The sequence below is a fragment of the Mustela lutreola genome, chromosome 1, assembly GCF_030435805.1.
Source record: "Mustela lutreola isolate mMusLut2 chromosome 1, mMusLut2.pri, whole genome shotgun sequence".
NCBI lineage: Eukaryota > Metazoa > Chordata > Mammalia > Carnivora > Mustelidae > Mustela > Mustela lutreola.
Genome location: NC_081290.1, coordinates 37,799,625 through 37,820,276, shown reverse-complemented (window position 1 = coordinate 37,820,276; position 20,652 = coordinate 37,799,625). Strand labels below are relative to the sequence as shown.

General features: G+C 36.9%; 1 long non-coding RNA gene across 2 annotated transcripts; it reads right to left on the bottom strand.

The window, feature by feature from the left end:
* Positions 1 to 560: 560 nt before the first annotated feature.
* Positions 561 to 20,149, bottom strand: LOC131819277 (uncharacterized). 2 transcript variants are annotated; one of them, XR_009349120.1, is made up of 3 exons: positions 19,916 to 20,149; positions 5,295 to 5,419; positions 561 to 676 (listed from the first exon to the last, which is right to left on the bottom strand). It is a non-coding gene; the product is annotated as an uncharacterized LOC131819277 (long non-coding RNA). The 2 variants fall into 2 exon arrangements; XR_009349119.1 differs by lacking the exon at positions 19,916 to 20,149 and adding an exon at positions 15,014 to 15,337.
* Between the last annotated feature and the right edge of the window lie 503 nt (positions 20,150 to 20,652).

Sequence of the window (20,652 nt, the reverse complement as noted above, 5' to 3'; positions counted from 1 at the left end):
ATATCTGCCTTCTGTGGTCATGTCATTTTACAATCAATGATTTAATAAATGGACTCTACTTTTCAATCATCATTTATCATTGGCTGATGTAGCCATCTTTCTTCTATCAGAGCATGAGGGCATGTGTTGTAAGCTATATATATGCAAATTGTTAGGCTGTCCATTTGTTGTTTTTTTAAGATTTTATTTATTTATTTGAGACAGACAGCACACGCATACAAAGAAGGGGAGCTTCACAGGGAGAGAGAGAAGCAGGCCCTCATTAAGCAAAGAGCACAAGTCAAGGCTCAATCAAAGCCAGCACCCTGGGATCATGACCTGAGCTGAAGGCAGACACACTTAACCGACTGAACCACCCAGATACCCTGTACACAGTCCATTTGAATAGAACACCTCTAGAATGGAAAAAATAAAACCCTTTTATATTTCCTGCTGTAGTACCTATGAGTTTGTAGTTTTTATGAGTCATGACAGAAGGAATCCTGAACGATAAGTGACAAGTCAAATGCATGTATTTTTATCATTGTCAAAGTATTTCAATGAGACAGAGAGAATCAAGCTTCAATCTTGGTTTAATAAATTAATGTCTGTTCCAGCACCCCATATTTAAAGGGAGAATGTGTTCTTTGGCCTGCTGCTCTCTTGTGCTTCTAATGGGGACACTTTCAGATGAAGCCTGGAAGAGGGGATAAAGACAGAGTGTGACTAGAAACATAAGCATTTCTGGCTTGCCAAAGCAAATGTCACTTTTCACCTTTTGTACTTGCTGACAGGAAGTGAAGTCTAATTCTTACTGGTTGACATTTCCTTTTATTCTGTGTCCTCGCACTTTCTGCACTCTGTGCTCTGAGACCCTGGTCGGGGGAGGCAGGAGAATACAGGGAAAGGGAGAAATGCAAAGATAGAACTCCTTTCTAAGAAAGATGTCTCTATACAAAGAGATTTAATGTGAAAAAGGGAAAAAATCACTTGGAAAGTATTTACTGCTAGCTTCTTGTGAGAGGAAAGGCATTTATGTCCACTCACAACTGTTTTCATATTTTAATGTACCACTGATACCAGGAAAGGATAACAAATACTTAGGATGTTAGATAGTAGATTTGGTGTCAGACAAAGGCAGATTTGAATGCCAGCTACATAACTTCCAAGATTTTGATTAGTTAATTCTTTTTTCTACATGTCAGTTTGCTCATCTGCAAAATGGAAAGGAAAATCCTTTGTGTTTCATAAAAGTGTTATGAAGACTAAATGCATATGAAGGATTTAATGAGTGTCCAGGCATTTAGTAAATATTTAAATATTTCTTTTATCTAGTAAATATTTTATTTAGGAAATATTTCTGCCTAAATACAAATTTTAATCTGTAAAAGATAAATAATAGAATCTAGCTCATTGGGTTATTATGAGGATTTACTCAAATCATACCCATAAAACATTTCTCAGAACGCCTTACACATGGTAAGTCCTTGATGCTATTTAAAATTTGTCACTTGATATGTCACTTGATGCTATTTAAAATTTTATTACTGTAACAATTATTGTTAATAATAATAATTGCAATCATTCAGAAAAACAGAAATTCATTTTGGAAGAGATGACTAATAGTTATTTAATTTTTCAAACTACACACCAGATCATACTATAAAAAAGAATCCTTTGTTTTCTTGACAGAACATAGCATAATGTATTGGGAAAAAAGATAGGCTTTGGCGTCAGGCAGATCGGAGTCTCATCTCCTCCCTTCTAGTTACCAGTTGGGTGAAGACATCAGGTTTGTCATTGCCCTGCTTGAGTTATCTTTGAGCCCTAGGAACCACTTGAATTAAAGAAAAAATAGTTCAAGCAGATTTTATCAAGATTCAATGAACTGAGTGTGACCTTGGTACGAGGTCTTGGCAATCTGCCTTGCGTTCCCAGCAGTGTTTTAGTTTAGATGCTTTTCAGTACAGGTTTGCTTTCCACAGGCTGTTGTCATGTTCATATATATTTTTAAGTTGTTAGAAAAGACTTGGTACAGACTACTCCTGTCATTGAACAGAGTGGTTCTCCCAGGGGGCAACTTTTCTTCCGGAAGATATTTGGCAATGTTGACAGACATTTTCTATTGTCTTGACTAGGCCTTGGGGGCAGCGGGGAGCAAGGAGAAAGAATTCTCCTGGCATTTAATAAGTAGAGGCCAGAGATGCTCCCAAACATCCTGCAAATACACAGGGCAGTTCCCCACAGCAAGAACGTCAAACAGTCCAACCCCAAATGCCCCAAATGCCAGTGGTACTAAAGTTGAGAAACTCTGATCTAATACATCGATCTTTGCACTTCTTTCTACTTTATGAAGTTGAGAAGCTTAAAGGAGACACTAACAATTCCAAAACTGGTCTTAAAACTGTCAGTGTGAACAAGAGGATTCTCAGAAAAACTGAAGAGATTTTCCTATACTAAAATTCTCCCTTTACTCCTCTGCACAGTTACAGGTTCATTCCTTCAATTATATTTAATGAGTTCCTAAATAGCAAATGTACAGCAGCTCCCTCATCATTAATATACCTCTGTGTTTATTGTGTATATTGTAAAAACACCTAATAATTGTCTAGGTAAGCTGAAGGGTCATGCGTATGATAGGCTCTGAGACAGAAGGTTTCAGATGCCAGGCATCTATGGCGACTGGTTTCTGAGCTTCAATACTCGGCTGTTCTGGGTCTCATATACACAAAACAGTTAGGTGACACTTTTTATAACCTAAGTGAGTATAGAAGCCTCTCATGGTCAAAATGGCTTCATGAAATCTTAGAATAAAGCTTACATCATTACCCTAGCCTCCAAGGCCCTAAATAATGTAGCCTGCCCACTCTCTGATCTGGTGGTCTAACTGTCCCTCTGCTCACTGAGCTATAGTTACATTAGCCTTCTTGTTATCCCGCTAATGAGCTACACTCACTCCAGCCTCAAGCACTTAGTCATTTCTAATTTTCTAGAACATTCTTCTAAGTCTTTGCTCATTTAGATGTCGGCTTCCAAGCTCAACTCATGAGAGCCTTGAACATCCTATCAAAAATATCACCTCAGCACCACCCTTTGCATACAACATTCTCTTTCCCACTTCATTTTTCTTCCTAGCACTCTTCAGGGTCTCATACTATATTATATATTTCTTTGTACATGCATATTGCATGCCTCCACCATTCTAGAAACTCAGTTCTTATTGATTTGCAATCCCTGTAAACATCCTGCTAATCAGAATTCCATGGAATATAGTTGGGCAAATGTTTCACTGATCTATATTTTTATATTTTATTTCTTCCTGGTTTTCCTATTAAAAAAAAGAAACAGGCTATATCCATGTGTTACTAAAATATGATAAAATTTCAATAACTATCAGAATTTTTATTTGTCAGACTAGAGACCCATGGATCAAATCTGACCAACAAGGAAATTTTAACAAAATTACGTCTGTGTGACTTTCAGAGGAGCTTCATTCTTCAGTTCACTCTTATACTTGGTGAACTATTATCTCTATTTATATTAAGTGATGATATAGAATATATATTATATATATGTTCATACCTATACACATATATGTGTGTCATATAGATATATAATATCTTAATATCTGCATTAGGTTTACCTATTTATACAAAGTGAATGTTTTATCATACCTGGTCACCTCACACGTGTATGTTTCTTGCCTGACTCCCAAAGGCATTCAGATTTATTTATAAACCCTGATCTATATGATTAAAAAACAAACAAACAAACAATTTCCTAACTCAACTGAATTGCTTTTGTTGAATTCAATTAAACATTTTGTATAAGTGGAGTAGGTGCCTGGCTGCACAATGTCTTGGGAAGACCTCACAGGCCTCTCTTGCAAGACTTGGTTTTCCTTTTGATTCACCAATAATGAAATGTCAATGTAAAAAAGCTAGAACAAGCCACAGAGGTTTTATACAATGAGTGCAGCAGTCTATGATGTTATAACGGTACCAAATAAATGTATCCCTGCAGATTCATTCACTTCTGTCTCTAGCAACTTCTGATGGCTCTGAGGGTATAGGAGGAGCAGAAAGTCCATTATTAAACTAGGCACTCAGTGAGGAAAAGTTGAAAGATACCGCTGGTTAGGGAGGTTCAAAAAATAAAGAGAAAATGGGAGAGAAGCTAAAAGAAATGTGGCCTTTGATTTCTCCCAAACCGGAAACTGCCTATTCTTTACTAATTCAGTACCCTGTTTGTTCACATTCTCATTTACTTCTACCAAGTGGTATCCCGCCCCCGCCCACCTTGTTTGGGGTTAACTCTTATCTTCATAGGAAGAATATGAACCACTCTAAGACGAAACAAGGAAGGGATGTTACTGAGATCATTTTTGCTGTTGATGCCTCATGTTTCTTCATGCCATGCCAATTTCTAAAGACCAAGTAATTTCTGTTTGTTTGAACTTCTGGTCTTCCCCCATTCTCTCTCCCTCTCTCTCTCTTTCCCCCTTTGTCTCTTTTCTCTCTCTCTCTCTCTCTCTCTCACACACACACACACACACACACACACAGTCTTCCCAAGACACAACAAACAAAATTTGTCCCTAAGGTATCAGTAACATCCTGGCTCTCAGTTTTCTGTCTGGAATTAACCCCTGATCTCACCCTGGCTCCTCTTTACTGGTGTGAGCTCCTTTTGGTTTCTCTCGCCTGTTTCCATTTTATTGTACGACTCTCACTAGGCTCCTGGTAAACCAGCCCCTGTTCCTGACTCGACCTTCCTGCACAAATGCCTATATCCTGATAATCTCCATGGTTTTCGGTCCCAGACATTGGACAGACACAGATTCACCTGTATCTTATACATTACTTAAACCTATTATAACGCTTGGATGTTTTAAAGTGATAAATGTTACCTGTGATTTTCAAGAAACATAGGTAATTATCAGTGGAATACTGATAATAGCTCAGTGGAAAACCTGTGCTATTTATTGACTCTTTTTTTTTTTTTTTTTCTGTGAGAGTTTAAAGGAAAAAGTTTTCTGATGTATTTTTCCTCCATCTGAAAAGAAAACCCTCAAGGGGAAGAACAGGCACAGAGAATATATAATCCTCCTTTAAGGCTTGAATTTATATAATAACAAAGTGTGTAGCCCTGTGACTTTCTATTGTTCTGTCCTATGAAGAGGCATCTATCTTGCTTTAGACACTATTGTCCAGCTGAAACATTCTAACAGGCCCAAGCTGAAAATAGGAGCCTCCTTAGCTACATATCATGCCCTTTAAAAAAAAGAAAAAAAAATTCTGTATTTGAGTACTCACCAGATTTTTTCAGCAACAATGTAGCAGGCCAGAAGGTTGACAAGATTCATATAATTGGCCATGTAAATACAGCTGATGGAAACTTTATAATTGCTTTGAAGCACCATCCATCATAATCACATCTTCTGAAAGCAAATGGAAGACATGATACCTTAAATTATAGGTTTCCTATGGACCAAAGAGTAGTCTTTTGCTTTCCTTTTATTCTTTATGTCTCCCCACACTCTACTGATAATTTCAACAGGAGGAATATGCATACAAGTTTTGTTCCTCTTTTAAGTTACTTTAATTTAAAATCGATTTGAAAAGTGCCCTAGACTAGGAAACTCTATGGAATTCTGTTGAAAACACACATCTGCTGGGTAATTTTTCATGTAATTATATAAGTTAAATCTTCATAAACAAAGTAAAGGAAATTATAATCCCTAGTACTGGGTTTTGCAAAATAGCCCAAAGCATATTTTTCCTCCTAATGAGTGAGTCAGAATTAAATTGAACAAATATCACCACCAAAATTCAATTATTTCCTCTCTGTTCATAAAGAGCTGGAAGCAATGGCTCTTTAGTTAAAAACCATCACTGTGTGCAATGGTCCTCTGACCTAGAAGTACTATTTTAATTTTCAAGGCATGAGTTACTAAAATGCATATGATTGTTTGCATACCAATATCCTCCCCTTTTTCTGCTAAGGGAGCCCTTCTTTTTCCAGCTCTGTCTCTCTTCCTCACTTAGCCCATCTGTTCTCAAAACCACTCCCTCTCAGGCTAATTGAATGAGGACTGATATGGATTTAAGCTTTTGTTGTGTAATAAAACATCCTACTCTGTAGCTTTAAACAGTTACCATTTGCTTATTTCATAATTCAGTGAGTTGGCAATTTAGGCTGGTCTTAGCTGGAGATTCTTCTGGTTCAGCTAGGTTCAGTTATGTATTTGTGGAGAACTGCCTACTTGCTGGGTATTCATCATTGGTCTACAATGATCTCAGCTGTGAAGATTCATCTCTGCTCCATGTATCTCTCATCCAGCAGACCAGCCCTAGTGTTCAAGTTGAAGTTGAACAGTTTTGCAAGAGAAAAAGCAAAGGCATAAAAAAGCCTTTGAAGCCTAAGCTCAGAAGGGCATCATAGTGTCACTTCCACTGCATTCTATTGGCCAAAGCAAGAAAAAAGGCAAACCCAAATTTCATGAGTGGGAAACTAGCATCCATCTCTGGAAGCGAGTATCTGAGAGGTCACATTGCAAGGCACATGCATACAGAGTAGAGCAACTGTAGCTATTTTTCCAAACATTCTACCCCAGGAAGTTAGCTGGGATTTGGAAATAAGTTCTTTTCTTTTAAGATCAATACATAAGAAGAGAGAGATTCTTTTCCTCCAGTTCTTTTCTTTTTCTTTTCTAAAATATTTTATTTATTTATTTGTCTGATAGAGATCACAAGTAGGCAGAGAGGCAGGCGGAGACAGAGAGGAGGAAGCAGGCTCCCTGCTGAGCAGAGAGCCTGATGTGGGGCTCAATCCCAGGACCCTGAGATCATGAGCTGAGCCGAAGGCAGAGGCTTAACCCACTGAGCCACCCAGGCACTCCATCCTCCAGTTATTTTCTTGTGAGGATGTCGGATTCAAACCTGCAACAGCTAACTCAATGACACCAAAGTAGAAAGTCAACACTGAAGTCCAGAGAAACAAAAGAAATGTACTCCATAAAGCTAACTCTAGCCCATCCCTCCCTCACCTCCATCATCCCTAGACAATGACTGTTCTGCTTTCTGTCACGATAGATTCACTTCAATTTTTTATATATGTTATTATACAACATGCACACTTTTGTTCTGGCTTGTTTCCCAGCACACTTATTTTGAGATTTACCTGTGTTTTTGTACGTCTCAATCATTTATTTTTATTGCTGAATAGTATGCCAGCCCATAACATAGTTGATTGACTCTGTTGAAAGATATTTAAGTTGTTTGCAATTCCCGGTTACTACAAATACAACTCTATGAACATTTGTGTACATGTCTTTGTACAGACATATGTTTTAATTTACCTTGGGCATATCTTGGGTGGATCGGTCATATGGCAGGTGTATTCTTCATCAACTAAAATAGCAACTATTGTACCATCTGGTGGCTCAGTCCTTAAGTGTCTACCTTTGGCTCAGGTCATGATCCCAGGCTCCTGGATCAAGGCCTGCATCGGGCTCCCTGCTCTGCAGGAAGCCTGCTTCTCCCTCTCCTACTCTCCCTGCCTGTGTTCCCTCTCTCACTCTCTCTGTCTCTTTCTTTACTTAAATAAGTAAAAACTTTAATTAGTTAATTAATTAAATTAAATGGCAACTATTCACTATATGGATCACTTACAGAAGAACATATGCAGAACTGTCGATACAAGAAAGAATAATGAAATAGTAACACCTACCAAAAATAAAAGAATTAAAATGTCATATGGTTATTTAATTATTTTTTAAAATAGCTTTTTCTAAGTGTTTTCTATTAAAGAAGTATTCTCTACCATTTAGAAAAAGTAGATGAGCTATTACTATATTAAACATATGAGTCATTCTTTTAATCCTTTTTATTGACCAAAATAATTTCTACTTTACAAATTCTTTCTAAAGTCTGGTGGGTCCTTCATCAATACTGGAAATAAGTATTTTACGTTAAATACAAAGAAGAACTAATATACTTAGTTAAATTAATCAATCAGCAGATAATGTGAAAATTCACTGAAAAATAACTTCTGTTTTACAGAGTGAGATTATGCCAACTTTCCCTCCAGTCTAGATATCATTAAAAGTGCTCATAATTAATTTATCCAGTCAATCTGACAGTTAGATCAACTGTGTAACAATTCAGCCTGTTATGGACAGAAACCATTTCTATTGACTCTCTTCACAACCAGTTTCTTCTCTTTAACTTACTCCTCTTTGGCCAAAAACTCACACTCTTTCTCGTACTTTCCTAAAGGGTAATTTTATCCTCTTTTTTACATAGTCAAGCATCTCTTATAATTGCTTTGGCAGAAAGACAGGAAATTTTTTCCTGGTTCACTTAATAAAGAGAACAGTGGGAAAGCTGTAAATATTCAGCTTAAAATGTGTTTTCTATTATTTATGCATTTTATAGAAGCTCATGGTGAGCATTTTGAAAATTCATAATGTTTGACGAATGTAAGGAAAAGAAATACACAATTTTACCACCCAGGGGTAAAAGTCATTAACATTTAGAATATTTGGTTCTAGTATAAAAAGCCCAATTTCTGACTGCAGTTGTTTCTATGACTTGTTTCTATCCCAACCCATGTAGGTGCTTATCAGATGAAGAAACCACTAATGTGTTTCCTCCAGTGTCAAATTTGCCAAATAGCAATCTCATCTCAGCTCTTCTGAGCCCTTCCACCATGTGACAACATGCTTCTTGAAGTCTGCACAACGGCATCAATTTCCTTTTCTCCCTTAAACCACCCACAGTCCCTCTTAGGTAATCAAAGAGAGAAGTTATTAGAAACCTCCAAGTGGACTCAATCTATCCATTGTTATTGGTTTTTAGATAATTGAAGATTAAATATGCATTCAGGGAACTAAGAGGCTTCAATGGTGCAGCCTGGTATAGGATGCATAGGATTCACTGGTGTGAGTGAAAATACTACCAGAGCAGTGAGTATATTTCTTTCACCCACCCCCCTCTTCTAGTAAGAGACCTAGGTCTCCACATCATAGCAGTGCTTCTGTGCACCTGCAAGCAGAAGGATGCAGGCAGAACTGAGAGCAGAGGTGGAAAGGAATATTTAAAGTTCTACTCCTGCCTCCATGGCACCTTGACTTATAATGGCCCAGGGGCTGGCACCAGAGATAAGGTGTTGATGAAGACAAGTGTGAGTAGACTGGACACATACTCTTTTCTCTTCTCTAACTCTAAGCACCCAAAGAGAAGTATTCTGCAAATAGTTTCCCTAAGATTCTTAAGGTGAAGTCCTGGCCATAGACTGTGTGATCTGGCACTTTTTTCTCGGGGTTTGTCCCTTCATATTCCTTAGAATACCAGGAGGAGTACTATATTTACTTAGATTTTGGCTTTTGTTCAACACACATTATCAGACAGAGAAGCTGAAACGCCTTAAAAAAACACATGTTTACAGGCCCAAATATCTATAGACTTGAGGAGCACAGCTATTATAAATGAAGAACAGTACATGCCACATGCATCATAATTAGTGGAATTTTCAGTCAACAATTTAGAATAACTCCTATCTAATATAGGCAAAAATGTAGAGCATATTAATGATATGAAACAAATATGAGACAATCAAGGAAGAAACAAGAGGAAATATTTGATCTGAAAAACATAATAGTTGAAAAAAATTAATTTGGAGTAAAACAGTAAAGCCACTGTGGAAAACAGTATGGCAGCTCCTCAAAAATTAAAAGCAGAACTCCATATGCTCTAACAATTCCACTTCTGGGCATATACTCAAAAGAATTAAAAACAGGATCTTAAAAAAGTGTTTATACACCTATGTTTATAGCAGCATTATTCACAATAGCCAAAAAGTGGAAGCAACTCAAGCGTCCATCAGCAGATGAACAGATAAATAAAATGTGGTGTATTTTAAACAATGGAATATTATTTAGCCTTAAAGAGGAAAGAATACCTGTACCTTTGTAATAATTTTTGAAATCAGGGAGTTTAGACCTGTATTTTTTTTTCCTCTTTTACTTTTTCTTTTTTAAAATTTGTTTGTTAGAGAAAGAGAGAGAGAGAGACAGTGGAGGAAGGGGCAGAGAGGGATTGATGATATGCACATATGGCAACATGGATACATTAAAACATAATATACCTTAAAAAATGAAATGAAGGGGAACCTGGGTGGCTCAGTGGGTTAAAGCTTCTGCCTTCTGCTCAGGTCATGATCCCAGGGTCCTGGGATCAAACACCACATAGGACTCTCTGCTCAGCAGGGAGACTGCTTCCCTCTCTCTCTGCCTGCCTCTCTGCCTACTTCTGATCTCTGTCTGTCAAATAAATAAAATCTTAAAAAAAAAATGAAATGAAATTTAAGGCATAATACAATTGTGTAAATTATAATACATTCAATACATACAAAACATCATTACATACACCAAAACTCCTAAAAAAAGGAATTTGTCAAACATTAAATCATTAAAATCAAAACACTAATCAAATCATTAATCAAATCATTAAAATGATTGCCCATGAAAAGGAGGAATGGGAGTGGAGAATGGGGAAAACAGGAATACAGAACAAGCAAACCAATAAGTCAGACAATTGAGGATTGTGTACTGGGAGCTATGCCTTTTATTTAACACAATCTCCAGCAACTCAGACCAAGAGCAGCAACAAAGTCACAAATGGAGACAATAGAGGGCCTTATACCCATGTTTTAAGTTGTTAATAAAGAGAATAATAACTAAAGAGAAGAATCCAGAGAAGACTTCTTTTTTCTTTTTTTTTTTTTTTACATTAGCAGGTACTTATAAACACTTGAATATAAAAGGGAACAATTCATTAAGGAAGCAAAATGAGGGGCGCCTGGGTGGCTCAGTAGGTTAAGGCCTCTGCCTTCGGCTCTGGTCATGATCCCAGGGTCCTGGGATCGAGCCCCACATCAGGCTCTCTGCTCGGCAGGGAGCCTGCTTCCTCTTCTTTCTCTGCCTGCCTCTCTGCCTACTTGTGATCTCTATCAAATAAATAAATAAAATCTTTAAAAAAAAAAAAAAAGGAAGCAAAATGAAAAATATCAGACGAGGAAATGATACATTTGGGACATTGGTGGGGGGCGGATGTTCCATGATGTTGGTTAATCCTGTGGTCAGTGGTAAGGATGAGCAATTAGTTTTAGGGGCAGAGAGATGCCCTTTATCATGAGCCTGAAGAAGATGGCAGTACGATGGAGGCAGATGGACATGAGGGATTCTATGCCAGTTGGTCTTGTTCTGAGTGGTGTCATCTCTCGGATTGATCATCTCAATACAAGATGATTTTTTTCATGCTTACCCTCTGGTCATCCACAATCCATTTCTAATCCTTAGACAAAGTGATCTTTTGAAATGAAAATCAAATCACACCATTCCTCTATTAAGATCTTCTAAAAACTTTCCATTATTCTTACAACAAAACCCAAATATCTACTATCTTCTCAAGGCCCTGCCTATTTCAACTAAATATTTTATTACTCCTTCTACATTTTCCCACCTTCTAGCCGCGCCGGCTTTCTGTCTGTCTTTCAGACACTAGCCTCATTTATACTAAATATTTTTGCATATTTTGTCTTTCTGTTTGGAGTACTCTTCCTGTATTATTTGTCTAACTGGTTCTTTCCTACCTTGAGGAGCCAGTTCCAAACCCATCGCTTCAAAGTGGTCTCCTGTGCACACATCTTCTAAAGGCACTCCTCCCCCAAATACTTGCTTCACATCACCTTATTTTATAGTCTTCATAGCAATTCTATGATAATCTTTGGACCTTACTTTATAAATGTGCTTGTTTGTTTTTGTTTCCTACAGTAAACTGTAAGTCCCACAATAATTGAGTTCCTTTCTTCTCTCCCTGCTCTATCCCTGGGTCCACTCTCACTGCACTATCCCTGGGGCTTTGCACAGAGCAAACACCCAGAAACATTTATTGTTGCTGAATGAACAGAGTTGGAATTACAAATTCAAGGGCCCAGTTGAATTTGAACACGTTTAGGAAAAAACAAACAGGTTGGATGCTGGGAAAGATTAAGTTGGGCCTATTTTTTTTTTTTTTATTTTGAAGCTCTATTTTTATTATTTATTTACTTATTTATTTATTTTTTAATATAATTTTTTATTTTTTATAAACATATATTTTTATCCCCAGGGGTACAGGTCTGTGAATCACCAGGTTTACACACTTCACAGCACTCACCAAAGCACATACCCTCCCCAATGTCCATAACCCCACCCCCTTCTCCCAAACCCCCTCCCCCCAGCAACCCTCAGTTTGTTTTGTGAGATTAAGAGTCACTTATGGTTTGTCTCCCTCCCAATCCCATCTTCTTTCATTTATTCTTCTCGTACCGACTTAAGCCCCCATGTTGCATCACCACTTCCTCATATCAGGGAGATCATATGATAGTTGTCTTTCTCTGCTTGACTTATTTCGCTAAGCATGATACGCTCTAGTTCCATCCATGTTGTCGCAAATGGCAAGATTTCATTTCTTTTGATGGCTGCATAGTATTCCATTGTGTATATATACCACATCTCCTTGATCCATTCATCTGTTGATGGACATCTAGGTTCTTTCCATAGTTTGGCTATTGTGGACATTGCTGCTATAAACATTCGGGTGCATGTGCCCCTTTGGATCACTACATTTGTATCTTTAGGGTAAATACCCAATAGTGCAATTGCTGGGTCATAGGGCAGTTCTATTTTCAACATTTTGAGGAACCTCCATGCTGTTTTCCAGAGAGGTTGCACCAGCTTGCATTCCCACCAACAGTGTAGGAGGGTTCCCCTTTCTCCGCATCCTCGCCAGCATCTGTCATATCCTGACTTGTTGATTTTAGCCATTCTGACTGGTGTGAGGTGATATCGCATTGTGGTTTTGATTTGTATTCCCCTGATGCCGAGTGATATGGAGCACTTTTTCATGTGTCTGTTGGCCATCTGGATGTCTTCTTTGCAGAAATGTCTGTTCATGTCCTCTGCCCATTTCTTGATTGGATTATTTGTTCTTTGGGTGTTGAGTTTGCTAAGTTCTTTATAGATTCTGGACACTAGTCCTTTATCTGATATGTCGTTTGCAAATATCTTCTCCCATTCTGTCAGATGCGAAAATACTCAACAAAATACTAGCCAATAGGATTCAACAGTACATTAAAAAGATTATTCACCACGACCAAGTGGGATTTATTCCAGGGCTGCAAGGTTGGTTCAACATCCGCAAATCAGTCAATGTGATACAACACATCAATAAAAGTAAGAACAAGAACCATATGATACTCTCAATAGATGCTGAAAAAGCATTTGACAAAGTACAGCATCCCTTCCTGATCAAAACTCTTCAAAGTGTAGGGATAGAGGGCACATACCTCAATATCATCAAAGCCATCTATGAAAAACCCACCGCAAATATCATTCTCAATGGAGAAAAACTGAAAGCTTTTCCGCTAAGGTCAGGAACACGGCAGGGATGTCCATTATCACCACTGCTATTCAACATAGTACTAGAGGTCCTAGCCTCAGCAATCAGACAACAAAAGGAAATTAGAAGCATCCAAATCGGCAAAGAAGAAGTCAAATTATCACTCTTCGCAGATGATATGATACTATATGTAGAAAACCCAAAAGACTCCACTCCAAAACTGCTAGAACTTATACAGGAATTCAGTAAAGTGTCAGGATATAAAATCAATGCACAGAAATCAGTTGCATTTCTCTACACCAACAGCAAGACAGAAGAAAGGGAAATTAAGGAGTCAATCCCATTTAAAATTGCACCCAAAACCATAAGATACCTAGGAATAAACCTAACCAAAGAGACACAGAATCTATACTCAGAAAACTATAAAGTACTCATGAAAGAAATTGAGGAAGACACAAAGAAATGGAAAAATGTTCCATGCTCCTGGATTGGAAGAATAAATATTGTGAAAATGTCTATGCTACCTAAAGCAATCTACACATTTAATGCAATTCCTATCAAAGTACCATCCATCTTTTTCAAAGAAATGGAACAAATAATTCTAAAATTTATATGGAACCAGAAAAAACCTCGAATAGCTAAAGGGATATTGAAAAAGAAAGCCAACGTTGGTGGCATCACAATCCCGGACTTCAAGCTCTATTACAAAGCTGTCATCATCAAGACAGCATGGTACTGGCACAAAAACAGACACATAGATCAATGGAACAGAATAGAGAGCCCAGAAATAGACCCTCAACTCTATGGTCAACTAATCTTCGACAAAGCAGGAAAGAACGTCCAATGGAAAAAAGACAGCCTCTTCAATAAATGGTGCTGGGAAAATTGGACAGCCACATGCAGAAAAATGAAATTGGACCATTTCCTTACACCACACACGAAAATAGACTCAAAATGGATGAAGGACCTGAATGTGAGAAAGGAATCCATCAAAATCCTTGAGGAGAACACAGGCAGCAACCTCTTCGACCTCTGCCGCAGCAACATCTTCCTAGGAACAACGCAAAAGGCAAGGGAAGCAAGGGCAAAAATGAATTATTGGGATTTCATCAAGATCAAAAGCTTTTGCACAGCAAAGGAAACAGTTAACAAAATCAAAAGTTGGGCCTATTTTCTGGGAGACACAGCTGAGAAGCCTTTATGGTGATAAAGACAATATAAAAGTTTTGGTTTTCTCATCAATGTAGTAGAGAGAGTGTCAAGAGTAAAAGAGAAAAAGGCATTCAAAACACTTTACACAAACCCTGAACCCAGTAAAAGCATTATTACTATTATTATTATTATTATTGTATTTAAGCTTTACTTAATAGACTCTAAATAGTTAGATATATACAGTCTATCTAATTTCCTTCATCTATAGTATTTTGTAATTCTTTGCTTATGTTCTGAAGGGATCATCTTTATGTCTATAATACTAAGGATCAGTCAGACCTTGCCCAGAATCTTATTTCTAGAGCCTCAAAAGATTTATATTTAACATCATATTGAATGAAATGCAACAGTAATTCCCACTGAAAATAAAAGCTCACCTTTGTAACATTCTCCCTCTCTTCTTCACTCTTACAACTTCAACTAACCATAGTTTTGCTTCACATTCTTTTACCCTTAATCCCCTGGCAGCAAAGATGGTTTGTTCATGCTTTTTCATTTCATATAGAGTCTTTCCTTTAGAATTTGCTCTTCTCTGATTTCTATTCTTATATTTTTCTTGGTTTCTTGTCTTGTGAAATTGCAACAAACATAATCACTGCCTTCATGGTGAGAACATTATTTGTTAACAGATGGTAGGTTTTCAAAATCTGAATCATTTAAACTTGGAGACACCGAAAAAGGTAGTCAAAAGTGGGCTCTGCTTAAGACTGAAAAATAAAAAAGGTCATTTTTTTTCAAGATAAATTAAACTCTCATAAACAAAGTTATTGACTGCTAGCAGCATTAAGGAGAGCATGTAGAAAGGCATGGGAATTCATTTGTCTCTCTCAATTAGTTAATAGATTTTGAACATTAGTCATTAGGTTTCTCTATTTTAATTAATTTAAGTAATTTATATAATGAAATTTCTGCACATAAAATATTGCTAATAAGCATTTAATCATGTATCCCAGACGGATTTCAAGTAAATGAGTTCACATAATTCTGCTCTGCTTCAGGAAGGAGGTAGTGGCAGTTGGAAGCTATGAGGCAGTACACTGAGAGAGCAAAGCAAGAAAGTGCTACCAAGGGAATCTAGCAGAAATCCCTTTTATGGTTACAAATGACCAGACATCAAATGAGCAAGTTTATGAAACATTTAGGTTATACTAGATCCATCTTTGTCACTGCACAAGTTTTGCAACTTTGCCTGATAATTATCCTCTAGTAACTTCCAATAGGTATGTTTTCTAAACTAATTATAAGATGCTCGAAATCAGACACCATTTTTTTCACTAACTCATTAATCTTTATTATTAGAAGTTATCACAGTACCTATAAGGACATGCCCTGAATGAAAGGTGTGGCTACCTCTAGCAATGAAACTAGAATGTGGGTCATTTCCACTTTTTCTGTATTTTTTATTGTGTTTAACTTTTCATTTTGAGTTCTTTTAGACTTACAGTAGGGAACAGAGACTTCCTGAATGCACTTCATTCAACTTCCTGTAATGTTAACATCTTATATGATAATATCACAATTATCAAACCAAGATAACATTAGCATAATACTATTAGATGAACTGCAGACTTTATTCAGATTTCACTTTTATTTATTTATTGTTTGCTAATTCTGTTCCAAGTTCTTATCTAGAATCCCACATTGTCTTTAGTAGTCATGTCTCCTTAAGCACCCTCAAACTGTGATGACTTTTTAGTTTTTAACTGTCTTCAGTGACCTTGAATTTGAAAAGTATAGGCCACTTATTTTATAGACTATCTTTCAATTTGGATTTGTCTAATTTTTTTCTCATGATTAGATACAGGTTACATATAATCAGGAATAATGTCACAGATGTGATGTCTCCTATACAGTGCATCTTAAAGGGCACATGATGTCAATATCTCTTATTACTGTCAATTTTAAACCTTGATCTCTTGATCAAGTGGAGTCTGCTGAGTTTCTGCACTATAAAGTAAGTATATTATCCTTTAAAATTAATAAATTTTTTGGATGATTACTTTGAAACTATGCAACCCAAATTTATCCACTAATCTTAGCTATCATTGGTGGATCTTGCTTGCAACAATTATTACTATGATGTTTCAATGATAACTTTTTTTTATTTCCCTCAGTCTTTCTACATTTATTAATTAAAATTATTTCTCTGTAAGGAAGAGTTATCCTTTTTCTACCACGTATGAATGTATGTGTGTATGCTTTTATTTAGAATGAGATGTATGCATTTATATCATATAAACTCAAAGAATTATTTTATAATTTGGGTTAATATCATTAGTAGTAGTAGTAGTATGAATATTATCTGCTCAGATTATGCCAGCCTGGCTCCTGTACCCTTTGATATGTGTTCTTTTTTCTTTCTGTCTTTTTCTTTTTTCTTTTTTTTAAAGCATAACCTTATTTTTTGGAACTACAATATGTTGTAGGTTCATCTTGTATTTTTTATACCCTGGCCCTGAAAGCGACCTCTTTTCCAAGGAGCCCCAATTCCTTTTATTAAATCATGGTTTATAGAAACCAATATCTGAGCAGTAGGGGTGCTCATTGCTCCTGAGGTTTCACTTATTCTAGACTCTCTTAGTAAACAGAACTAGGAGATATGTATATATGTATATAAAACATGCATATAGACACATCTATGTTTATATTTTTAATTAGTTCATACTGGTATCTTCTACTCCAATTCAATACAATTCTAATCTTCCTTCCTTATTTGTAACTTCTTTCTCTAACAGAAATATTACTCTCAGTTTCTAAAACATGTTAATTTATTTGATGAACCCTAGTAAACATATAAAGTAGTTTAAAAAACATTTTTAAATATTTATTTATTTGACAAAGAGAGAGCATGTGGGGTGGAGGGGCAGAGGGAAATGGAGGGAGAGAATTTTTTTTTTTTTAAGATTTTATTCATTTATTCAACAGAGATCACAAGTAGGCAGAGAGGCAGGCAGAGAGAAAGGGGGAAGCAGGCTCCCCACTGAGCAGAGAACCAATGGGGGACTTGATCCCAGGACCCTGGGATCATTACCTGAGCCAAAGGCAGGGGCTTTAACCTACTGAGACACCCAGGCACCCCAAGCAAGGAGAGAATCTTGAGCAGACTCCCCACTGAGTGCAGCGCCCAACACAGGCTCCATCTCAGGACCCTGAGATCATGACCTGAGCCAAAATCAAGAATCAGATGCATAACCTACTAAGCCATCCAGGTGCCACAGTAGCTTCAAAATTATTAACTCATATCCAACTGAAAACCAAATTTTCAATTAGGATACAGTGTTTATATACATACAGTTTCATGTAGCCTTATTGTACTAAGTCAAAACATTAATAAAAAGCATTCTTTTTAATTTAAAAATTTTTCTTTGTTTTCTGGTATAGCTCTAGGTAGAAAACCAAAGATTTATAGGTCAATAATTAATAAACCTAAACAAAACCCACTGACTCATTTGGTCCATGCTAACATAATCTTAATGGTCTTAGTCTATAATTTTCCACTTTAGGACAGATCTGAAGTAGCTGCTCTCTTCTTCAATTCCCTGAAGGAATCTGAATCTGTCACAGATTCGCTCTAGAAGAGTGTCCTTCCCTTAGAAATGAAAAATGCATTTTTCTTATTTAGAACAAGATTTGTCTGACACAGGTTGAAATGAACATAATAGCCAACTTTTCATTTATGGCAGTGGTTCTTAAAGTGTGAACCCTGGATCAAGAGGATTAACATTACCTGGACACTTGTTCGAAATGCAAATTGTCAGGTTCCATACTAGACCTACTACATCAGAAACTTTGGAGGTAGATCTTACATTCTGCATTTTAACAAATCCTCCAGGGCATTCTCATGCATGATGAATTCTTAAGAAACTGTCTACCCACTAATCCAATCTCCTTAAGATAGTTTGGGCTTGTGAGTATTTGGGGCCAGTTTAGAGCTAGAATCAGTTTCTGATCTCCATGGCTCATTACCACCTAGATAAATGTAGCTATAAACCTACATACTGTATTGGGAAAAGGTATTTGAAACCTGAAGCAGAATCATGGACTCTCTCAGTGGTAGCCATAGTGTAGATTTGTGCTTCTTAGACCAAAGTGCGAATGCATCATCCCTAGGTCTTGTCGAAAGCTGATTCTGATTCACTAGATTCAGGATAGTGCCTGAGGCTCTGCTATCTGACAACCACCCATGTGATGCCAGTACTGTGGGTCTCTTCATACCTATGCTTCTGGTATTTTAATCTCTCAGCAACATCTTCAGATACTAGATGAATGTGATGATGTCCCTTGATGCATCCAGCTTATTTTATCTTTGAACAGCTCCGGTCATTATTTATTGCTCCTGTCATGCCACATCTCTAAATTTCTCAGAATTCTGGTTTCACATTTATCTTAGGACTTTAACCATCAAGAGTCAGATGAAATGTTATACAGGATTGAAAGTATATCAAAATTTGGGGCGTCTGGGGTTGGTTAAGTGTCTGATTTGGCTCAGGTCATGATCTCAGGGTCCTGGGAAAGAGCCCAGGTTCTGCTCAGCATGGAGTCTTCTTCTCCCTCTCCATCTGCCCCTCCCCTTGCTCATGCTCTCTCCCTCTCTTGCTCTCAAATAAATAAATAAAATCTTTAAAAAAAAAAAAAAAAACAGAAAGCATATCAAAATCAGAGGAAAGCACTTAGTTACTCTACTTACAATTACTAAGGCAGATCAATGGGGTGAGATTTTAATGTATAATTCCTAGGAGTTAGTCCCCTACTTAAGAATTATATATTGAAAGATTGTAGGCACTGGTAGGCAGGCCAGGAACATCTATGAGGACAAAAATTTATAACATTAATTCACCCAAAACCAAGATTTCCTCAGAAGTAATAGAGACACTCTTATCAATGCATCAAAAAACAAATTGGGCATTATTATTTGACAGTTACATGGTTAGATTGGTAAAAAATGACTCGACATTCAAAACCAAATTCTACTTCAATAATGCATTCCTAATTATCTCTATTTTATCAGATATTGATCATGCATTCTTTTACATAACATCATGCATCAGCATTCACCTCCAATTATAAAACACAACTGTGAGCTCCTTGAGATCTTAAAACTCCAACTGTGGCTCACAGACCAACAGCAGCAGCAGCCAGCTTGTTAGAAATGCAGAATCTCACATTCTACCCCATATCAACTGAGTTAAAATTTGAATTTTAAAAGAATTCTTTAGATCGTTAAAATATCCATTAGAATATGAAAAGCACTGCTTAAAGAGAAAGAGAAAGTGACTTACTCATTTTAATATCCTCACTTTAGACTTGACTCAGTCTGTTAAGGGGCTGCCTTCAGCTCAGGTCATAACCCCAGGATCCTGGGATCTAAGCCCATGTCAGGCTCCTTCCTCAGCAGGGATCCTGCTTCTCCCTCTGCCTGTTTCTTCTTGCTGCTCCCCCTGCTTGTGCACTCGCTCTCTCTCTCTCTTTCTGAAAAACAAATAAAATCTAAAAAAGAAAGAAAATTGTTAGACTTTGGCAAAGAGTAGGCCCCTTTGGAGCAATTCTTGAACAGCGCAGAATGAGTCGACTAATATCATTTAAATTTCTATAAATGATTAAATCTGTTCAAAATTAATGGCAAGCTCTAAGTTAGGGACCAGGTATTCAAACTAAGAGTATTAATGGGGCAACACAGACACATTCAAACACAATTTTCTAAAAACTCTGTGAGGGGCAAATAACCCAACCACTTCATGTGGATGATAAACTTTCAGACTCTGCTATGCAACTGACCCCATTGTAGCAGATAGGTAAGTGATAATATCTCATGATTGATCTATGTACTGCTGAACAGTTATCAGCTCAAAGACATTTGCAAAAGTCTAATGTGTTCTTTTAATAGAATAGCCTGAGATTATAATAATTTTTAAAATAATAATTATAATCATAATGTTTACAGAAATGTATTGCATACTCACTATGTTTTACAGGAATTATTCCATTAATTTTTACAGTCCTATTATGAAGTAGGTAC